We start from the raw sequence: 18,728 nt of genomic DNA, 5'->3' as shown, positions 1-18,728 counted from the left end.
GAGCAAATCCTTTTTCTATGCTAATTTCTTTTGGCTTTCAAAACGCGCGGATTGTTTTGGCCCCCGCCATGATTCGTTTTTCTCGCTTTTTTCCTTCGTTTTTTGCTTCTTATATTCTTCTTCTGCCTTGCTTTTGCGCCATTTTTTTGAGTTATGTCCTTTGGCTTTGGCTTATTTTCCGAGTCTTTGCTCTTAACAATTTCCTTTTCTTTCAGCTACGGCTGCGGCATTTATTTGTGTTATTTTTGGCCTGCACTTAAAATTCGTTTGCCTTTTCATTATTTTCGAGGCGGCCCTCAAAAATATTACAATGCAAGAGATCGAAAAGGGAGAGATAAGAAGAAAGATAGGGAAAGCGAGAAAGAGAGAGAGATAGGGGTTGCTGTTTGAAGTTGACATTAATTTTGGGGCCTCTTCTGGGAGGTGCCTTTTGTTGAGTGGAAAGGAATTTCTCAATAGAATTTTGTGCATACACTTTACAAGGGAATTACTATTACTAATTTGATTGGATATGGATACCATAAGGACATGTCCATCCGTTTTAGGCACAGAAATTGCAAAATTGTTTCAATAAAATCATGAAATAATCAAAAAATTCAATAGAAAATCCACTTATTACCGTTCCTAGAGGGTATCCCCATATTCGATCCTCAAATCCCTCCCTTTAAATCCCATTTTAATTTAAATTTTATAAGATTTTTGCGCTGGACTCTCGGACTGTCTTAATTTTGTGCTTTCGAAAACTTTTCGAACCCTTTTTCGGGACATTGGCAGTCCCTCGTCACAGAGTTTTCCATCCGTTGCGTGGGGTGTTTGTATCTGTATCTGTGACTTATTCAAATTTAGCTGTCGACTAATTTGCATTTTGCGAGGGAGAAAAACAGAGGGAAAACAAAGTTATTAAAATCCATTGGCAGCAGCCGCAGACGGCGGCAGCAGTTCCTCAACTCAATTACATGGCTCATACGCAGCGGTGTCCCAGTCGATAGAAAATTCGATGCGCTGCGGCATGGACTCGTGGACTGCTAAGTCGTGAAGTTGGGCTAGCGATCCCCGATAATGCAATGCATAATTTATAATGATAATAAATGGTTTTTCCTGGCTCCCTGTCCATCGATTTTGCATAATAATAAGCCAAGTCAGACAAGGTGGGTGGGTAGTCCTCGTGGCTTATTTACGTACCACATCCACATCCATGCGAAAGCCCAAAGAGTCGTTTAAAATGTCATGTTGTCTGTGCCGGAAATCGCCCGGGTAACCATTTTCTGTGTGTGCGGGCTGTGGGTCGGGTCCGGGTACGGGTCCGGATCCTGACTGCCGCCATGTTTCGATTTTCGCTCATTTCAAATGCAAATATGTTCGATTTGCCATTAACTAGAGAACAGTAGGTACGCAGGACCACCGCAATAATAACAATGCTCAAATGCTGGAGGATGTGGAATGGAGACCACACATTCTCCTGCACTGCCACTGGCCCTGTCAGCAGGGAGGAACCCTCAGAAATTTACATTATCCTTGCGTCTCTCGTTAAACGAAATGCCAACATTAGCAAAACATTTAATTATAGCAATTAGCTAATTACAGATTTTGCCCCACCACCACCCACCATTTTTGCCCCAAGGCCCGAACGTAAATTGTGTCCCCTCTCCCACTCTCTCCGATTAAACAGCAAAAATCAATCGGAAAATGCCCCATTTCGTTTGCCATTATCCTCCTGCATGATTTTGTGCTGAGGTTGCAAATATTTTGTGGGTGTTTTTGGGGTGGGCTTTTGTATGCATTTTGTGTGGTTGCTGTTTCAGTTTGGGAGTTGAAGGAAAGGGTAAAATCAGTGGGGAATTTTTAGATTTCCAGGAAAGTTGTCTTTCAGGAATATTTAAGAGAAATCAATAGAAGTTAAGAGAAATGCCATTGACATTAATTGCCACAACACGGCTGACATTAGGAGTGATGTTTTTCAGTGGCTGTCACATAAATAGGGCAGCAGCGCTTGCCACTCATAAGTTTGCCCAAAAAGTGCACCCGTATTTTTGGGGGAGGTTGCCGTTGCGTGTCTGTTCGTGTTCATGTGTGCGTGCGTGTCTGCTGTGTGGAAAATTAATTGCACATAAAATTATAACGGAACGCACTTGAAACAAGCGACAGTCTTCCACCTTGCCACACACACAAACATTTGATGCCACTCACAGATGGTAGTCGGAGTCGGATGGCAAGCCACAGGTCATAAAAACACCCAACAGTAACTGCCGAGTGCCTCCTTAGAGCCACGCCATTAATTAAAAGCAATGTGTTGATTCCATTTCTTATTCCTTGGGAGAAACCCTCGCTCCTCATTCCCTGCTCCACCCACTCTGCCAACAATTGGCATCTTATTTTGACTTTTAGAGCATTTATAGCCAATTATTTTTATGGCCCAGAGGGTGGCCCCAGCTCTGGCTCTTTGAAAGGTGTCTGAACAAATGAACTACAGGATCGATCCTTCGATGAATGTGACATGTATTACATTCGATTTATGCTTCGGGTAAGAGTGGCTTTCGAGTGGTTCTTAGAAACCGTTTCTTCATATATACTTTGTAATAGGAAACAGGAAGTGGCGAGTGAATTTCCAATGTCCAATGAGGACAATATGAGTAATTAAATGTTGGAAAGCACTTGAAGATATTTTCTCCAAAGAACACTGGCTACATCAATCCCATGATTATCATACAAAACCTATAGCACAATTTACAGCCTTCCGATCTGTTCTCAAATAACAAATCATTGGGGCGTAAATGCAATTATTATTAATTATTTTCACAAAGTGATTCATTAAAAAAATATTGTTTTTTTGTGTGACAAATGTCCTGGAATATGTATCCATTCGCGGTTTCCTTTTAGTCCAACCACAATGCAACAGTGCAGCAGAGACAGGGATAGAAATAGATATGTTACTTGGGGACAAAAAAATATAACATTCTATGAGTGGATGTGGCCATAAATTAAATTGCTTTAATTAATTTTCTCATTAAACGTCATTAAATTCAATTTGTTTGAAAATCAGCGGACAGGGTCAAAAGAAAATTTACCACAAAGCGGAAATAAATATAGTATTTGCTATGAGGGAATCCCCCGTTTTTAAACAATACTTTAAAGATAAATTTAAAGAAACGAAACGGCCCAGAGGAGAGGAAAGGACAGGACTCTCTGGCACAAAATCTGGTAAAAATTATTATGCAAATTTGCTTTCATATTAGTGGCTTTTGCTCTGGCAGGCTCCACTGCCATCCTCCCTGTGCTCCTTCTTTCACTTCTGGAGATGGAAAAAAACGGAATCTGCGAATGGAGACATGGAGACATGGCAGCAGCCAGCGCCAGAACTTCACTTGACAACGGCAACATTTGCTGATTTGACAAAAATATGCACACAGAGCTAGAAGCGCACAGGATATGCCAGAGGAGAGGCAGAGAAATGGAATGACATTGCCGGAAACTCCACAGCCAAGAAATTGGCAGAGAAATTTAAATAAAAATCTTGTCAATATTGGCAGCAGATGCAGCAGCAGGGGCAGAGGGGTAGAACAGAGGAGTGGTGTAGTGTGGAGTGGAGTGGAAAGCGACCACCTTTTTCCCCTTGAATATGAGTAACAAAAATGTTGTTTCAAATAAGTGCAAACATTTGCATAATTTGCTAAAATCATGGTGCCATCGAAATACAATCAGAATGAAATAATCTTTCGAAGCTATAGATACCTTTTAAGAATCATATTTTCAACGATAGATAAGTAGTTTTTGGGGGTTGGGGAGTGTAGAAACATATGCGAATGGGATTCTTTTCTGTACAATTACTTTGATAAAGGGGTTACTGAAAGACACATAAGGATCTAAGGATGGCCACAGTGAATGAAAAAGTATTAAATGCCACGGAGTGAGGTATTCATTCATTCAACGACCCCTCCGCTAATTGTTCTCAGCGTCAGCGGGGGAGAGGCAGAGAGAGCATTAAAAACTGTAATCAAATAAAAATCAAATAAAAATTTCCAAATTCAAGCAAGCCCTGGAGGGAGTCCTGGATGGAGGGCTTTCAGTTACAATTAAATTAAATCTGGAAGCGGCAGGAGGTCCGTCTGGCAACTATTCATGTGTAAAAAATTCGAACAAAAGACTTTGCTGCTGCTCCTGCTGCTCCTGCTCCTACTGGGGGCGACAATTACTGGCGACGGTCAAGAAGGCAGCACCACAGTCTTCGCCTTCTTTTCTTTCAGTTCCTTGTTCCCTTTTCCGTTTTATGGCCATTTGCTTTATGTAATGCCAAGTGTTTTGGCCAGCCCACGGACGGCATAAAAGTAAAGGGCGACAGGAGCGTCGCACTTTTAATGTGCAATAAACTGTAACGATAATGATTATGCGTTGTAGATGGGGCCAAGGAACAACCAAACCAAGCGAGGGATAGGCCTCGGTGCTTCTGTTGCAGCAACACCCGTCAATCGGGGGCATAAGTTGGCTTTAATGCGCGCCCAAGTGGCAATTATTGAAAGTGCTACAGTCCGATTCCAGAGTCCAGAGTCCGAGTCCGAGAGAAAGTGTAACAAGAAATCGTTTTGTTATCGGCCTCTGCTGTGCAAAATGAATTTTATATTTAATTTAATTTTGCAAAGCACTTGGATTACCATTTTCTAGGGGTTATAATTGGAGGCGACTGCATGAGTCCTTGCGCTCTTTATATTCGAGTTGTAAATCGAGTTGTAATCGAGGCATAAAACAACCCTTTCAACACACACACTTATTCCCATTTATTTCATTACAGCAACCCAAAGAACACAAAGCCCGAAGATGAAGATGGAGATGATGTCCGTAAGTATTTTCCATTTTCCATTTAACTCCGAGTCAAATAACTGATTCTCTTACATCCATGGGAGACATGGCCCAACTGCTGCTGTGTCCTGTATCCCACATCCTGTTCTAGCCAGCCTGTCTACCCTTTTGGCCACATAAAAATGCAGTAAAGTCGGTAGCCGACTGACTGACAGACTACCAAAACTTTCACTTCCTGTGCGGAAGCCTCTTTTCAAAGGGGAAAAGATTCTTAACTGCCAAATTTTAGTGGCCATTGTGTGTGTATATGTGTGTGTGGAATGTGGCGTGTGGTGTACCCTCTTCGCATTTACATTATGCCTGCCACACAGTCGATAAGTATCTGAGGGATACAGTGGGATAGGATACTCACTTTCTGGATATCTCTTGCATTTTATGGCCCAGAGGAAACACTCTGCTGGAATCAGGTGGATAAAATACACACAGGCCCACACACACGCCCACATGGGAGACCAAGTATCTTTAATGCAGAAATCAAGTCACTCGAAGAACACTTTTTCTATAAACATTTTCATTTTATAGATACTTAAAAGGGCTGGGCCGTCGCCGCCGCCTCGGCCTCGCCAGCATTTGGAGAGTAGCTTTTATGCGGGCGGGACCTTGTCCCTACCTTTACCCCTCTCTCTCTCTCTCTCTCCCGCTCTTTTAGCCCTTCTACCCGTTTTGGCCATTATGCTGGGTCTCTTTGTGCCAGTCTGTGATTTTAGCAAGCCTTCGAAAATTGTTGCATAAGGAAGAAAAAAGGGCTGCCAACACGTTGCGTTTATCTGTATCTGTATCTACACGAGTATCAGGTGGAACATGTGTGTGTGAGTGTGTGAGTGTGTGCGTGAAGAGTTCATTGAAGCCATGACCGTTTACGTTTCGCTTTTTTATCTGTAAATGGCATCCGGCTAATGCGCTGCTGACTCGAACAATGTCCCCCCCTGCTATCTTTCTATCACTATTTCAGGAGGATATCTCCATGTAAACGCATGAATTTAAGCTGCCACCAAGTGAGAAAGAGCCAAAAGTCAAAAGACAATTTTATTATAAGAGCAAAAGACTGGACTGGTGTAATATTATGAAAGAAGAAACAAATTACATGAAGAAATTAATCTGTTTCTGCTTCTTTTTTTGTTGTAGTCAGAGGAAAGCAGGAACAGAAGGAAAACCCAAGCGAATTTTCTCTTAATTGCTGCACAAGGAATTTCAAAATGAAATTTTCATTTCAAAAGTATCTTATTTTATTTTATAATTCTTCACTTCATGGAATAGAGATACCCTCGATCCCAGGGAACCTAAAGCAGTCATCAAATCCGCATAAAGAGTATCCCCTAGTCGAAAGATGAAACCTGTATTTCCGTTCCTTTTTTTTATTCGGATATAATTTGTTGTGCACGCGGAGTTTTTTTCGCCAGTAAATATTCTCGCATTTTGCTTTCCATTGATGTGATGGCTGCTGATGCTTTTCTTTTCTTCGCTCTGTTTTTTCTGTTTTCCGGGGCGCACAACCCGCGGCTGTTGTTTCTGGTTCGTATATATTTCGTGATGGCATTAGAAATTAATGAAATCAATTCTGGCCAAAAACAAAAGATGGATGGGGGTATGGGCGGGTGCGGGATCCACAGATGCGTAGGCCATGAAATTGGAATTGGAGCATAGCAAAAATGATGCCCCCGAAGGCGTTTGTTCTACGCGAATGTGTATTGATTGGATTTTGATTGATCATAGGCTCTCGGTTTATGATTCTGTTTCCCGATTCTGAGAACTTCAGGGATACGATACTCTCTGCGCGTATGTGGGATTTGCCTTTTAATTGGCGAATTGTCTAAATAATTTCGTTGGAAAACCATTCAGTTTGGGGCTTGGTTCCCTGCCATTGAATATGCCTCTGCCTTGGACAGAAAAAGGGTCGCCGACCGCATAAAATATGAAATGTCCGGCCATTGAAAGGGGCAATCCGCATAGCATCGCATCGCTTCGCATATTTTTCCATGCACAAAAAAACAATTTGCTTTGATTTATGCGCTCGTAAAAAACAAATAAAATTTACATGCTCTCTCCCATATACACACACATAAAAGGAGTACTGGGCGACCGCTGTGCAAACATACTCGTATCTACATACATATATCCTCGTACATCTCTCTTTCGTCTGTGTATCGTACATAATATACCCGTAATATAATATTTTCCTAGCTAATATATTAAAAAATACGAAGCCTGAAAGTGCGCACCGAAGTCCTTGCTGCAGCATAAAAAACATCCTTTCTGCTGCTGCTCTCGGGGTAAAACAAACACAAATACAACAGGAAAGGAGCGTAATGTGTGCGTAATGTATGGCAAATATGTGCTCCCCGCACACACACACACACACACACACACACACTCAGGCACACACTTACATAACTGAAGACCCCATAAATATTTCATCAAATATGTGTTGTGCCCCATTTATGATGTGTTTGTTACACTGTCCGACCCATAAACATGCGAGAAACTGCGAGAGAATTTTCATGATGCTGATGCGACGCCTGTGTTGGCATGCAGCATTTATGAATGTATGTGTATATTCCCAGCCCTCCTCCTCACCACTCGAATCGAAGCTCTGTTTTTTTTATGGTATTCTAAAGCAGTGGGAAAGGTGTACTCGATATGATATGTATTGCTATGGATTATTGCTGCAGTCTATAAATAGATCGAAACTACAACGATTTTATTGCTTTTTCGTAAAGTTTCTCATAGTTTTTCTACCTTGAAATCTGATCAGAATGGTATTCATTATCGTTTCGAGGAAACAATTGGTCACAGGACACGAAACGTGCTCTTTTAATCAAACTCTATAAGATGGCAAGTCTTTCTGCAAAGATTATTCCCCAAAATTAGAACATTTCGGAGCGTAAATTCTTCTAAAGAAAAAAATAGCAAAATGTGATACAAATCTGTAGAAAAGTGTCTGCCCTTGCCTATCTTTTGCATTCATTTGTTGCCTTTTCACAAGTTTGTATTTCACACACCCGAGTTTTCACATTGTCAATTACAGCGCTGTACATGGGCGAATGGCTTAACGCCGATTAGTTGATGCCACACAATTCGATTTGGCCAGGTTAGCCAATAGGCATTAGCAATTATGGGACCATTGGCCAGCGGGTAGGTCTGTTGGGGTTACATCTGGTTACGATAGCAACCGCAGAAGCAAATTAGGCAGCAGTCGATGCCTTCTGAATGAAGGCGGTGCACGGTATGTGGATGCAGTTGTGGATGAATGGCTGATGATGAATGGCCGTCCAAACGTGTCCGAACGTGCGAGAGGGCCGATTACATTACAGGAGCACCCAGCCCCAGCCCCCGCCCCCGCCCACGCCCAATGGCTAATGAAGTTGCGCAAAACGATGATCGGCAGCTTAGAAGCGAAGCGCTAACCGCGTTTAAGTAGCACGTGTCGTGGCCAAGCAGCTTGTGGCTAATGTTGTAATGGGAAATATGGCTGCCCCTGCCCTTGCCCAAAATGGAAACTCAATTAAATGGGGCACACAGGCACCAGGTACCGGCGACCACAAAAGCAGAAGCACAAACAGACGCTTCATAACGCTTCCCGCTTGAAGGATATTGGTGTGGAGATCGCCGTCATTGTGTGGAGGCCTTGGCGCCCACTTCCGCCGTATCATGCTCCAACGCCGCAGAACAAATGAAACGCTCTGTCATGTGTCAGTGCAACTGTGGCAATGGCAATGGCATCGGCAATGCCAGTGGCAGTGGCAATGCCAGTGGCAGTGGCAATGCCTGTGGCAGACGCAGCAGCTCTGAACAATCAGTAGGTACATGAACGCTGACGTCCCATTCCGCAGAGCTGCACAGAGCAGCGTTCGCCCCGGAGTCATTGTCATTAATTTAACTGTAGAGTCTGCTGCTGCTGGCGGCCTGAAGGCAATAGCTTAGGAGCTGCCTTCGGGGGCAAACGACTGGGCCTGTTCCCGGTTCGTTCCTCTGGCAATGAGAGTGCAAAAAAAGAACAACTTGTCTGCTGAATGGGAGATCCCTCGTCGGGGAGTGGAGACCTATGCTCACAATAATAGCATGAAGAGACCTTTGATATTTCCACTGCCGGATTCCCCAATTCATTCCACTGTGCTGGGGGCCATGGGCAATGGGTCTGGGAAGGCGCAGGGTCTAAATTAAATAATTCCCACAACTGTTACACTGCTTCTCTGTTTTTGTGTGCAGACAATAATCCCCCTCCACCCCAGCCACCCAGTCCCCACAGTCCCTTGTGTTTTTTGTGTGGAATAACAGGAGCGAGGATACAGGACGCTTGAGGACTAGCGGATAGCAGAGACTCCTGATAAATGAGTCCCTAATATGAGAGCTGTTAATAAAAGTGGCAAATTAAACGTCAACCTCTGCTGCGACTCTGTGCCATTTGTTCTTGTAGGGGAGGGGATTCTGTGGATATTGCCAGGACCCTCTACTGATTGTTGCTGTTGGTTCAAGGGGTATATTGTCTTTGTACTTGGAAGATAGCGAGAGATACAGCAAAGTAATTATGGATTCTTGTGGCATCTACAATTTTAAAAGAAATATAATTATCTGTCTATTTAACCGTATTTATCAGAATCGTATGATAATTCTATCACCTACTACAAATCCCTTTTTCCCCTTTTTTCTCCCTTTTAGGGTATCCATCAGTCGATTTTTCGACTGTTGAGCTATTTCTTGTTTAATGTCTATTTGTTTGCTTTTCAAATGCCTTTCGGGCCCAATGACAAAAGTTTCCACAACATACCCTTCTCTCTAGTCTCTCCTTCCACTCCTTTGTTGTCCCAAAAGGATGTGGAGTCTCTCATTATTTGTCGGACACGCCCTTGCAACACTATACTCGTGCAGACGGGTGGATAGAGAGGGCGGGCGGGTGGACTGTTGTTGCGGCTGGTTGGTTTATAGTTTGTCGCATGATTTTCCAGTTAAATTGCTTACAAAATCCTTTGACAGTGCACGGACCGACTTTTGAGTGAGGATTTTTAATGAGTTTTCTGTCCCCTAATAAGGATCTCCGAAAAAGGACAAGTCACCCCTGGGGGGCTGTTGAATATTTAATTATCCTTTCTACCCTGCCACTCCCCCCTCTCTGCGTGCAGGTATATGGAAAACAATAAAGAGCAAAAGCCAAATGCAATTAAGCGAAAATAAATGGTTCTATTATTTAGATAAACAATTATTACACACAAACGCACACGCACACAACGATAAATGGCACACAAATTCATTCATTGATTATCGATAATTTAGGCAATCGGATGGGCAAGGGGGAGGAAACAGGACTTCCGCTTAAGCCACAGCTGGACTGTTGGCTGGCTCCTGGCTGCTGGTTGCTGCCTGAATAAACAACACACAACATGATGGGGTAAATGGTTGGGTGGCCCCGGAAAAACGAGAGGAAAAATCTATTAACGCCCGGATTATTAACGTCACACCATATGTAATTTATACGTTAATTATGCGGGAGTGTGTGTGTGGCCCCAAACTCTTTGGGTGCCATATTAATTATAATGGTTTGTTTGTTTGTTGTGGATGCTGCCACAGGGGGAGACTAGCCGCACATGCAAGCCTTGTGCCATTTGAGATATACACTGAAAATGCACCAGAGGCATGATACTCTCTCGCTCTCTCTTTTTCTGCAGCGATAACAGCCTTAAAACTAGAAAAGTAAAAGTAACAGCCTGGCGACATATTACGACTAATGTCGCCTCGCAGTCGTTGGAGGAAACTGAGCAAGCAACTCGAGAGCAAAATACGACAATGATGATGATTTTCCACCCAAGAAAACTAGAGAGGCAGGCGAGCAGTTGGGGAGGGGAAGTGGGGTGGCACTATGTGAGTATGCATAACTAAGACTGCAAATGATAAACATGCGAAAAAGGGGCTGAAAGCTGCTGCTGCCTCCTAAGTGGAAAGTATGTCAAGCTCAGTGACACAATAAGAACACATATGACAGCAGGGATGCAGGAGGATGAAGAGGAGAGGGCAGGAGGCGGCACGAAATGATATGCCACGTGCAAATTATAAGCCTGCATGTGTCGTCTATCCACATCATGAGGCTCTTGTTCTGGTTCTCCTTCTGGTTCTTGGCGATTATCTAAGCTTACTCCCCGTACCATCGTCACCCCCCCCCCATGTGGATATGGCTGTATGCCTTTTCTTTTGGCATTGCGCATACGCCTGCTCCGCTGTTCCGCTGCTCGCCCACTAAATGCGTTTATTAATGCTTCTCCTTGGCCTAATTCGCAACACTTCTGCGTCTCCGTCTTCGTCGCTGTTGCCATCATTTACATGCATACATCATTTTGCATACATGATGTATGGCACACAGAGAGAGAAAAACAAAGGCAGCACCAAAGCAGAAACAAAGATAATAAGGGACTGGGGGGCGAAACAGATGGCCTTGCCAGGTAGCAGGCAGCCCGTGTGTGTCTCCGTGCCCCATAATAAAGACAAATGTTGAAGGAAACTTGTGCACAGGACACATAATTAACACAGAGTGAGAGCAAAGAAAGGCAGCAAAGAAAATTGCTTTGAACTGTGCGAAAAAAGGAAAAGCAGCCCTGTACACATTCCATACAAGAAAATGTTTAATTTTGCCCGTACTTTAAAAGGCAGCAGCAGGAAAGGCTGAGCAGAAGGCAGGTCGAAGGAATCTCCTCTCTCATGGAGATGGAGTTTTAAGTGGCGGCTGATGGCTCGCTTGTTGCTCTTTTCAGTTTTAATAGATCCCCGAAGATAAATCCCAGGACCCGCAAATCATGACCTGCCACACACACAAACACACACACATCTCCTTCAGAATGTTACAGGACCTCGGCTGCCATCACCGTTAATAGCCGTCCGTTGGCAGAGCACAACATTAATCAAATTTTCAAAACGAAAAATCCTCCAAGCAGACAATCAAAAAAGTTTCCACGGTCCGAACCAGAACCCAAAACTGCCTTCTATGTACCCTCGAGTGAATAGGATGATGATTCGCCGAAAAGTTCCATCGGGCATGCATCCCACTGCTGAGCCTTCCATAGCCGATCTAAGGGGGAAATCTATGAAACAAGGCAGATGGCTTTTCCAGGGTATCCAGAGATTCGTTTCTGACCTAGCAGCCAGCCGCGTTTCTCCTTGTTTGCTTTCCTTTTCCGCTTTGCAACCCGCTGCTTGCTTGCTGCTCCGATAAGCCCATTTAGCAACGTTGTCATTTCTCTTGTTTCGTAACGTTGATTTCATTTTATTGTTGCCTGTCTGCCCCATGCCCCGTGCCATCCACATGCCCCATCCATTTGCTGGTGATGCTCCGCACGCCTGTCATAAATCTTGTTTTGAATGTCCTGCCAGCGTTGATAGCGAGTGCGTTGGAGAGAGCGAACGAGCGGACAGGCCAAGAGCTAGTGCCTAAGTCAAGTCAGTCGAGTCATCGATTCCTATGTATGTGTGTATATATACCCTGTATATACTCTATGTATGTGTGTATTTATATGGCCACGGTAACACATTAAATTAGTACACTTGATCGAGCAAGAAATATTTATGGCAAAAAGAGAGCTCTTCGCTGGCGCTGTCGCTCGCCAACCGAAACGGGGGCCCAGTTGATGCCCCGCCAGTTTCAAGGCCACGACGCGTTGTGAGGCCAGTGAGGCATATCAGACGATGGGGCCGCCACTGTGTGTAGCAGTTATAAATCTCGAACGCAAATTGACTGTGCAACGTTGCGACGCCTCTTCAAGTGAGGATAACGGCGCGGCGGCGACGGCGGCAAAGCAGGAATAGAGAGTCGTCGCCATTTTGTGTGCCCCAAACATTTTTAGGACCCTTTATACAGAACAGAACCCCATCGGCCATCCCTCTACAGAACGACCAGTCCTCAGCAGACCAGTCGACCAGTCGTCCTGTCTAGCCTCTTGTTTCGGTTATTGGCGTGGGAGATAGGCCTTTGATTGGCATTTTATGTTTGTTCATCGTTTGACTGCCGCTTTGACTTATGTTTCATTAATTTGTATCATTTTTATTGGGGTTAACAAGGGGTTCCCCACCCTCCGTCGTACCCGACCCCGACTCACCCCAGATGGGTCCTTCGATTGTAAAAAGGTTGCCCAGGGCTGCCCAGGGTTGCCCAAGGAATGTGAGGATGTGGAGTACGGTTTCCTTTTGGTTATTACTGAGAGTGATAAAGGATGATAAGCATTTTCATAAGAAAATGAATGCTTGTGAGGCTTCACAAATCAAGTAAATTTCATACGCAAAGGAAAGAGATGTCTTCGAGGCATCGAATTGATTTAAATATTAAAATATTGAAAGGCAGATGGGCTTCGATTGGTTTCGGGAATGTTATGATGGAAAAATCATCAAGAGGATGCAAATCATCTTTAGCTCTGACATCATTTTCATACAAAAGAACATATGACTGGAGCTTAGTTTCAGGAAAATATTCGAAACTCAATGCACTCCTGGAAGATTTCTTGTTGAAAACCTTTAAAAAACGCTTGCTGAATATCATTTACATACTTAAATTTATTAATGAACATTTTCTCTTCATGATATTTCAAGGAAAACGAATGAATGTCATTAATTTTATAAGCTTTTTATGTACTTTGTTTTATATGGTATTTGTATATAATTGCCGACTCAGAAGCATATTTAAAATGCCATTAAATAAGTATAAATATTCATATATATTCTCTGAACGAATTAACAATGATTGGATTTTATTATTTGTTAAACTTTTGAATGCCACATTGAAGGAGCGGCCCATCTGCCACAGAAACGGATCTTAAATATTTGCCACACCTGTGCGCATAAAGTAGGGTGGAGGGAGAAGAGTGAGTGTATCTCCAACATTTGCACAAAATCTGCAATAAATTTATTTCGGATGCTTTCTCTCGCTTAAATGTTCCAACGCCAGACAGCGAGAGTGCTGGAAAATCGAGAACAAGAGCTCTCTCCGTAAATCCATTTTATGAATTCGATGAATTTTGTTTTATATGAGAGTGGAATGGAATGTAAGGGGGGGAGGGGGGTTTTGTTTTGGCTCATGAATATTTAAACAGCATCGGTGGAAAATGAATGAAACTTGCTCTGAATACCCATGCGAGGAGCCAGAGCCCACATAGTGCGAGAAGAGACTGAAAGAAGGAGCCAGCGCGTTGCCTGTCATATGCAAACGAAATTAAAATGCACTACAACATCGTCCTCCTCGTCGTTGACGTCGTCGGGAACGGCAGAGAAAAAGTGCGCACGAATGCATAAATAAGTGGACGAGGGAGACAGCTGCGTGGAGTCCTTGGGACTCCATTGAATGGCACTCGAAACTATGCAACAAGAGCCTCCTCCACGGCAGAGGCGAGGCAGGCGAAAGTATTTATGCCAGAGAGTGAGAGTGCTCCAAGCAGAAGAGCGGCAAATGATTCGGGATACGGACTCTGATAGGTAGGACAGGCACAGCAGAAACCTGCTACAGCATAGCAATGGGTATGAAGGTAGAGAAAACCTTAAGAATAGGAAGCAAATTCAGAGAAAAATTTAAGAACAGGCTCCAAGATGAAGAGGAAATCCCAAGAGCAGGGATCCAATGAAGATGCAAGACTTAGAACAGGCCCCACATGAAGATCCAACCAAAAGCGATGCCAAAAACATGGCCCTAATGCTTTAAATAAAGAGCCAACTTTATGAAGAGTCAGCCACAAGTACGGAAACAAAATGGAGCATTAGTTGTGAGATTGAAGGTCCATATGAAGACCCAAATCCAAGAGCGAGACCCTTTTCAGGTACCAGGTAAATGCCCCCAGAAAACTGCAATTGCAGGACGGAGATGGGGCCATCTCCCACGAGTATAAAGTGTTTCATATTGTTGTTTTTGATGCACTAAACTTTAACAACTAAAGTGCATTTACGAGGCCACTCCCCCCCTCTGCAACTTCCTAAACATCCTCTTTTTGCCGTAAATGGGTCAAACACTTTGCTCCGCGTGGAAGCTGGAGAGAGCGAGTCTTGCCAGGCACGTAAATGGAAAGTGGATTCCTCTGCCAAAGTAAAGTGCATATGCACACACACACACATGAGTCGCGACAATGCGTATACGTCACGTTGTACAAAGAAAAAAGGTGGAAGGGAATATGAGAGCCACGGAGCCGTGGAACCAGGGCCTAATGCAATCGGACCGAGCAAACAGCGAGTTTTCTGTTGCGGCTTGATGGAATTAACATACGGTGGTGCAACCAGAACAAGGAGCTGAAACAGAACCTGAAGCTGTATCCTGTACCTGGTAAAACCCTGTCCATTCCAGCATTCGCTGATGATTCGCTGAGCTAGCTTAGAATTAGCATTGCCCGCTGGCCCACACTGCTGTTCGCTGACTCGACAAGAAAAACAAGAGAACCAGAATCGATATTGCGACTAGAAGATACCCTCTAATTGAGAACTATTGAAGAACAAACAATGCAAATGGACACACATTGAAGTAGACAAATAGATAGATTTCACGACGAATGACGGGTTTTTCCTGTGTGTGGGATGCTTTTATTGTTGCCAGGAATTACAGGAAATCTCGACCTGATATACCCCAACTGTATACTCCATGGATTACCAAGTATTACAACATCGTCGACCGGATGTCGGCTCAACCTTTTCGTGTCGTGTTACTGTCGCCGTGTGGTTTTTAAATGTGTTTTTATTGATTTTGCCGAACACAAACGCCTTTGGCAGGCATTTTGCGTATACTCGTACACTCCTCCTCCTCCCTTCGCTCTCCTAACAGGGTTGCTGCCAAATTGAAAACTGCACGCCCCCGAAAAAATAAATTTACCAAAGCGAAGGATATATGTAGAAGAAAAAACCTGGCAATGTCCAGGATTCCTCTCTCGTTCGCTCTTTTTCCCATTCTTTGTGTGTGGGGGGCCCCGTGGGTTATTTGTTGAGTTTTGTAAAATTTATGCTTGGCAGCAAGTCAAAATGGGATTGGAGGAGCAGGCAGGACACCACTGCGGTCGAGAGCGAGTGGTAAAGTTTATGCCATGGCCCTGGGCCCTGGAATCTCCCTTCTTGGTGTCCCATATGGCAGGCACTGCAATTCCCATATAAATTTAATGCGCCAACAGGCAAAAGAAATGTGTCCTCCCTAGAGTATCCACGGGGAGTGGTGCGGGAGTCTATGGCTATGACTTAATGCAAGGGGCTACATAAAAATTGCATTAAGCGCAACGAGAATTATGCAAGACAGCGGCAGGAGAGGCAGGAGAGGCAAAGCCAGAGACTGGAGCAATCTATTTTCATGCCCAACGGCTGGGGCCAAGCAAAGGCAAAAGAAAGGATCCATGGGGGCATGAGGACATGGGCAAATGGTAGACTAAGTAGCTGGTAGGTTATCATCCAACAAAATAAGCTAATTTTACACATGATAGGCCTCCTGCCGACTCCTCCACAGCCACGAAGGCCACGAAGGCGGTTTGTTCAGCTGGAAATGGGGTTACGCTGCAGCACTGGGCCATCACTGATTCCACGGAACAAAAGGTTTGTGCGGAGGGATCATAATAAGTATGCTCCTAATGCTTAGCCAACATCCAAGTTCTTCTTTCAAGTGGTTTTAGGGACACCACACAGCAGACAGGGCCTGGCCCCCCCTTTTGACATTTATGCGGGCAAGTTTTCTTAAAGCGCTTCCCGTTGAGTGGACCTTTGGGTCAAGTTAATGGACTAGAAATGGCCAAAATGGACAGGATGGACAGCGGCTGAGCAACGGCAGAGCCAGCAATAGGTCCAAACAGAGTCGAGCAGCAACAGTCGACAGAACACGCAGAAAAAGTGAACAGAAACAGAAAGGGATAAAACATTGTAACAGTGAATAATGCGCATAATAAAGTGTCCAAAACATTTGTTTTCCTCTTGGCCCGGCTTTTCCACTCCCTTTTCTTTGGTTTTTCTCGATTTCCCTTCTACCTTCTGTAGGGCCCCTTTTTTTTGGCAGAACTTTCCCAGAGAGAGCGAAGAGAGCGCCGTCACCCCCCAGCCCCCCCGAGAGTTTCAAATTGCTTTAAATTTGTTGTAATGGCGCTTTAAGTAGTTTTCTTTTTGCCTTGTTGATTTATGATCGCCGTCCTGTGGGGCTACTGGGGGCGGATAGAGGATAGAGGATGTGGGAGTGCTGCCTCCTTTTCCTCTTAATGGAAGTCACCAGATTTTCTTATGTGCAGCATATTTTGATAATGGCCCTAAAATGCGGCCATAAATCGCAGTGAAATGAGGCAGCCACATTGAGCATTTAAAGTGTAGTTTTCCCATCCCATCCCATCCCATCCCATCTGCAGTGGAAAGGAACATAGTTGAGTGACAATTATCGGGGCCGGCTACAGCGTATTGTATTTCTCCACTGCTGCTCGGATGTGACCGGACTGTGGCCCCCAAAAGCCCATCTGCAAATATTGACAGACCAGAAAACGGGGTCATAGAGCGAACGATGGATCTGCTCGCCTGGATTTAGATACGAGTATGTCGTATGCATGTATGTGTGTATGTTTATATAGATAGACACAGTCGGTCGGGTGTCTAGTCAACTTCCGGAGCATAGAAATATAGAAATTAAATCCGCACGCGTAGGGGATGCCACTCGCCAACATAAACACTGCGGCGGCGGTGTATGTGTATGTAAGTGTTGTGTCGTGTGCGTGTATGTTTGTGCCACAAATAAATATTGCATAAAGCCAAACAGACGCACACAAATACAGAGGCAGAGAACATCAACATAAAACATAAACAGACGCATTAGCAGCAAATCATTTAAATATGCGAAATCGCAGAGAGAGAGAGAGGGGGAGGGGGAGAAGAAGAGTGAGAAAGTGCGATAAAAGACTGAGAATGAAGGACCAACCAAGCAACCGGCTAACGGACATTACAAAAAGGCCAGCGGTAGATAAACGAGATAAGAGAGATCGAGCCACAGCCTTAGATACCCTGGAAAATATGGCAATTTCATATGAGAATGAGAATTTGTATTTTTCTGGATTGTCTTCAGAAATAAATACTACTTCCCCTGGATAATGAAAAGTATTTAGTTACATAGGTTCCAAACGGAGACACTAATTTCCTTAGAAATGCCACTGATGCAATCAGATCTTTAATCTCGATCAAGAATACTCACTATTTGATAAGGTCCAAGCATCTAGTCGACTCCACAACACTCTCTGAAAGGGTAGATACAAACTAAATGCCCAACGAGCCAAATAACTGACTTACAAAACATTCTGAATGCCCAGCGACGAGATAAACGGTCGGTCGGTCTGTCAGTAGGAAAAAGCATGAAAACCGAGGGGCAAAGCGAGGCAGCAGACATCGCTTGGGGCAGGCTCCTCCAGCCTGCGAGATTGTCTATGTGTGTATGTGTATACCCCACAAATATGATGTCTAAGTCAGTCCTCGCCTTCGCCATCGCCCTGCCGCAATATTGTGTATTAGATACACGTTTCAAGGACAGCAGCAGCATGCAGTAGTGGCTACTGCCACCTTTTGACCACAACACAGTCTGAAGGAGGCATTCTTTTGACTTTGCAGCCCATTCCATGGCCTGGCTAATTACACCCCATCCCCGTATAAAAACCCGTCTCGAAAAGTGGGTCCCTTTTGCGTGTTTTGTTGGGAAATGAATGCCATGCCCTCCCCGCCCCATGCCCCACCCCTACTAGCAGGCAGCTGTGCGAAATTCTTCAACTAAAATTGCAAAAGTTTTCCCCGACAATTGTGTGTGTGCGTGTCTGTGAACGGACGAGAGTGTTTGTGGGCTTGTGTTTCTGGCTGTATTTGTGTGTGTGAAAAATGGCCAAATGGCAACTAATATGGCGCACATTAATTACGACAAAATGGCGCTAATGTCGTCA

The 18,728-nt window shown here is 44.2% G+C and overlaps 1 protein-coding gene across 11 annotated transcripts in view; it reads right to left on the bottom strand.

The window, feature by feature from the left end:
* Window positions 1-18,728, bottom strand: part of LOC108160840 — a 60,763-nt gene that overhangs the window by 19,545 nt on the left and 22,490 nt on the right. The window lies entirely within an intron of this gene.

Source organism: Drosophila miranda, chromosome 3, assembly GCF_003369915.1.
Source record: "Drosophila miranda strain MSH22 chromosome 3, D.miranda_PacBio2.1, whole genome shotgun sequence".
Classification (NCBI taxonomy): domain Eukaryota; kingdom Metazoa; phylum Arthropoda; class Insecta; order Diptera; family Drosophilidae; genus Drosophila; species Drosophila miranda.
This window is presented reverse-complemented; position numbering and strand designations above follow the sequence as displayed.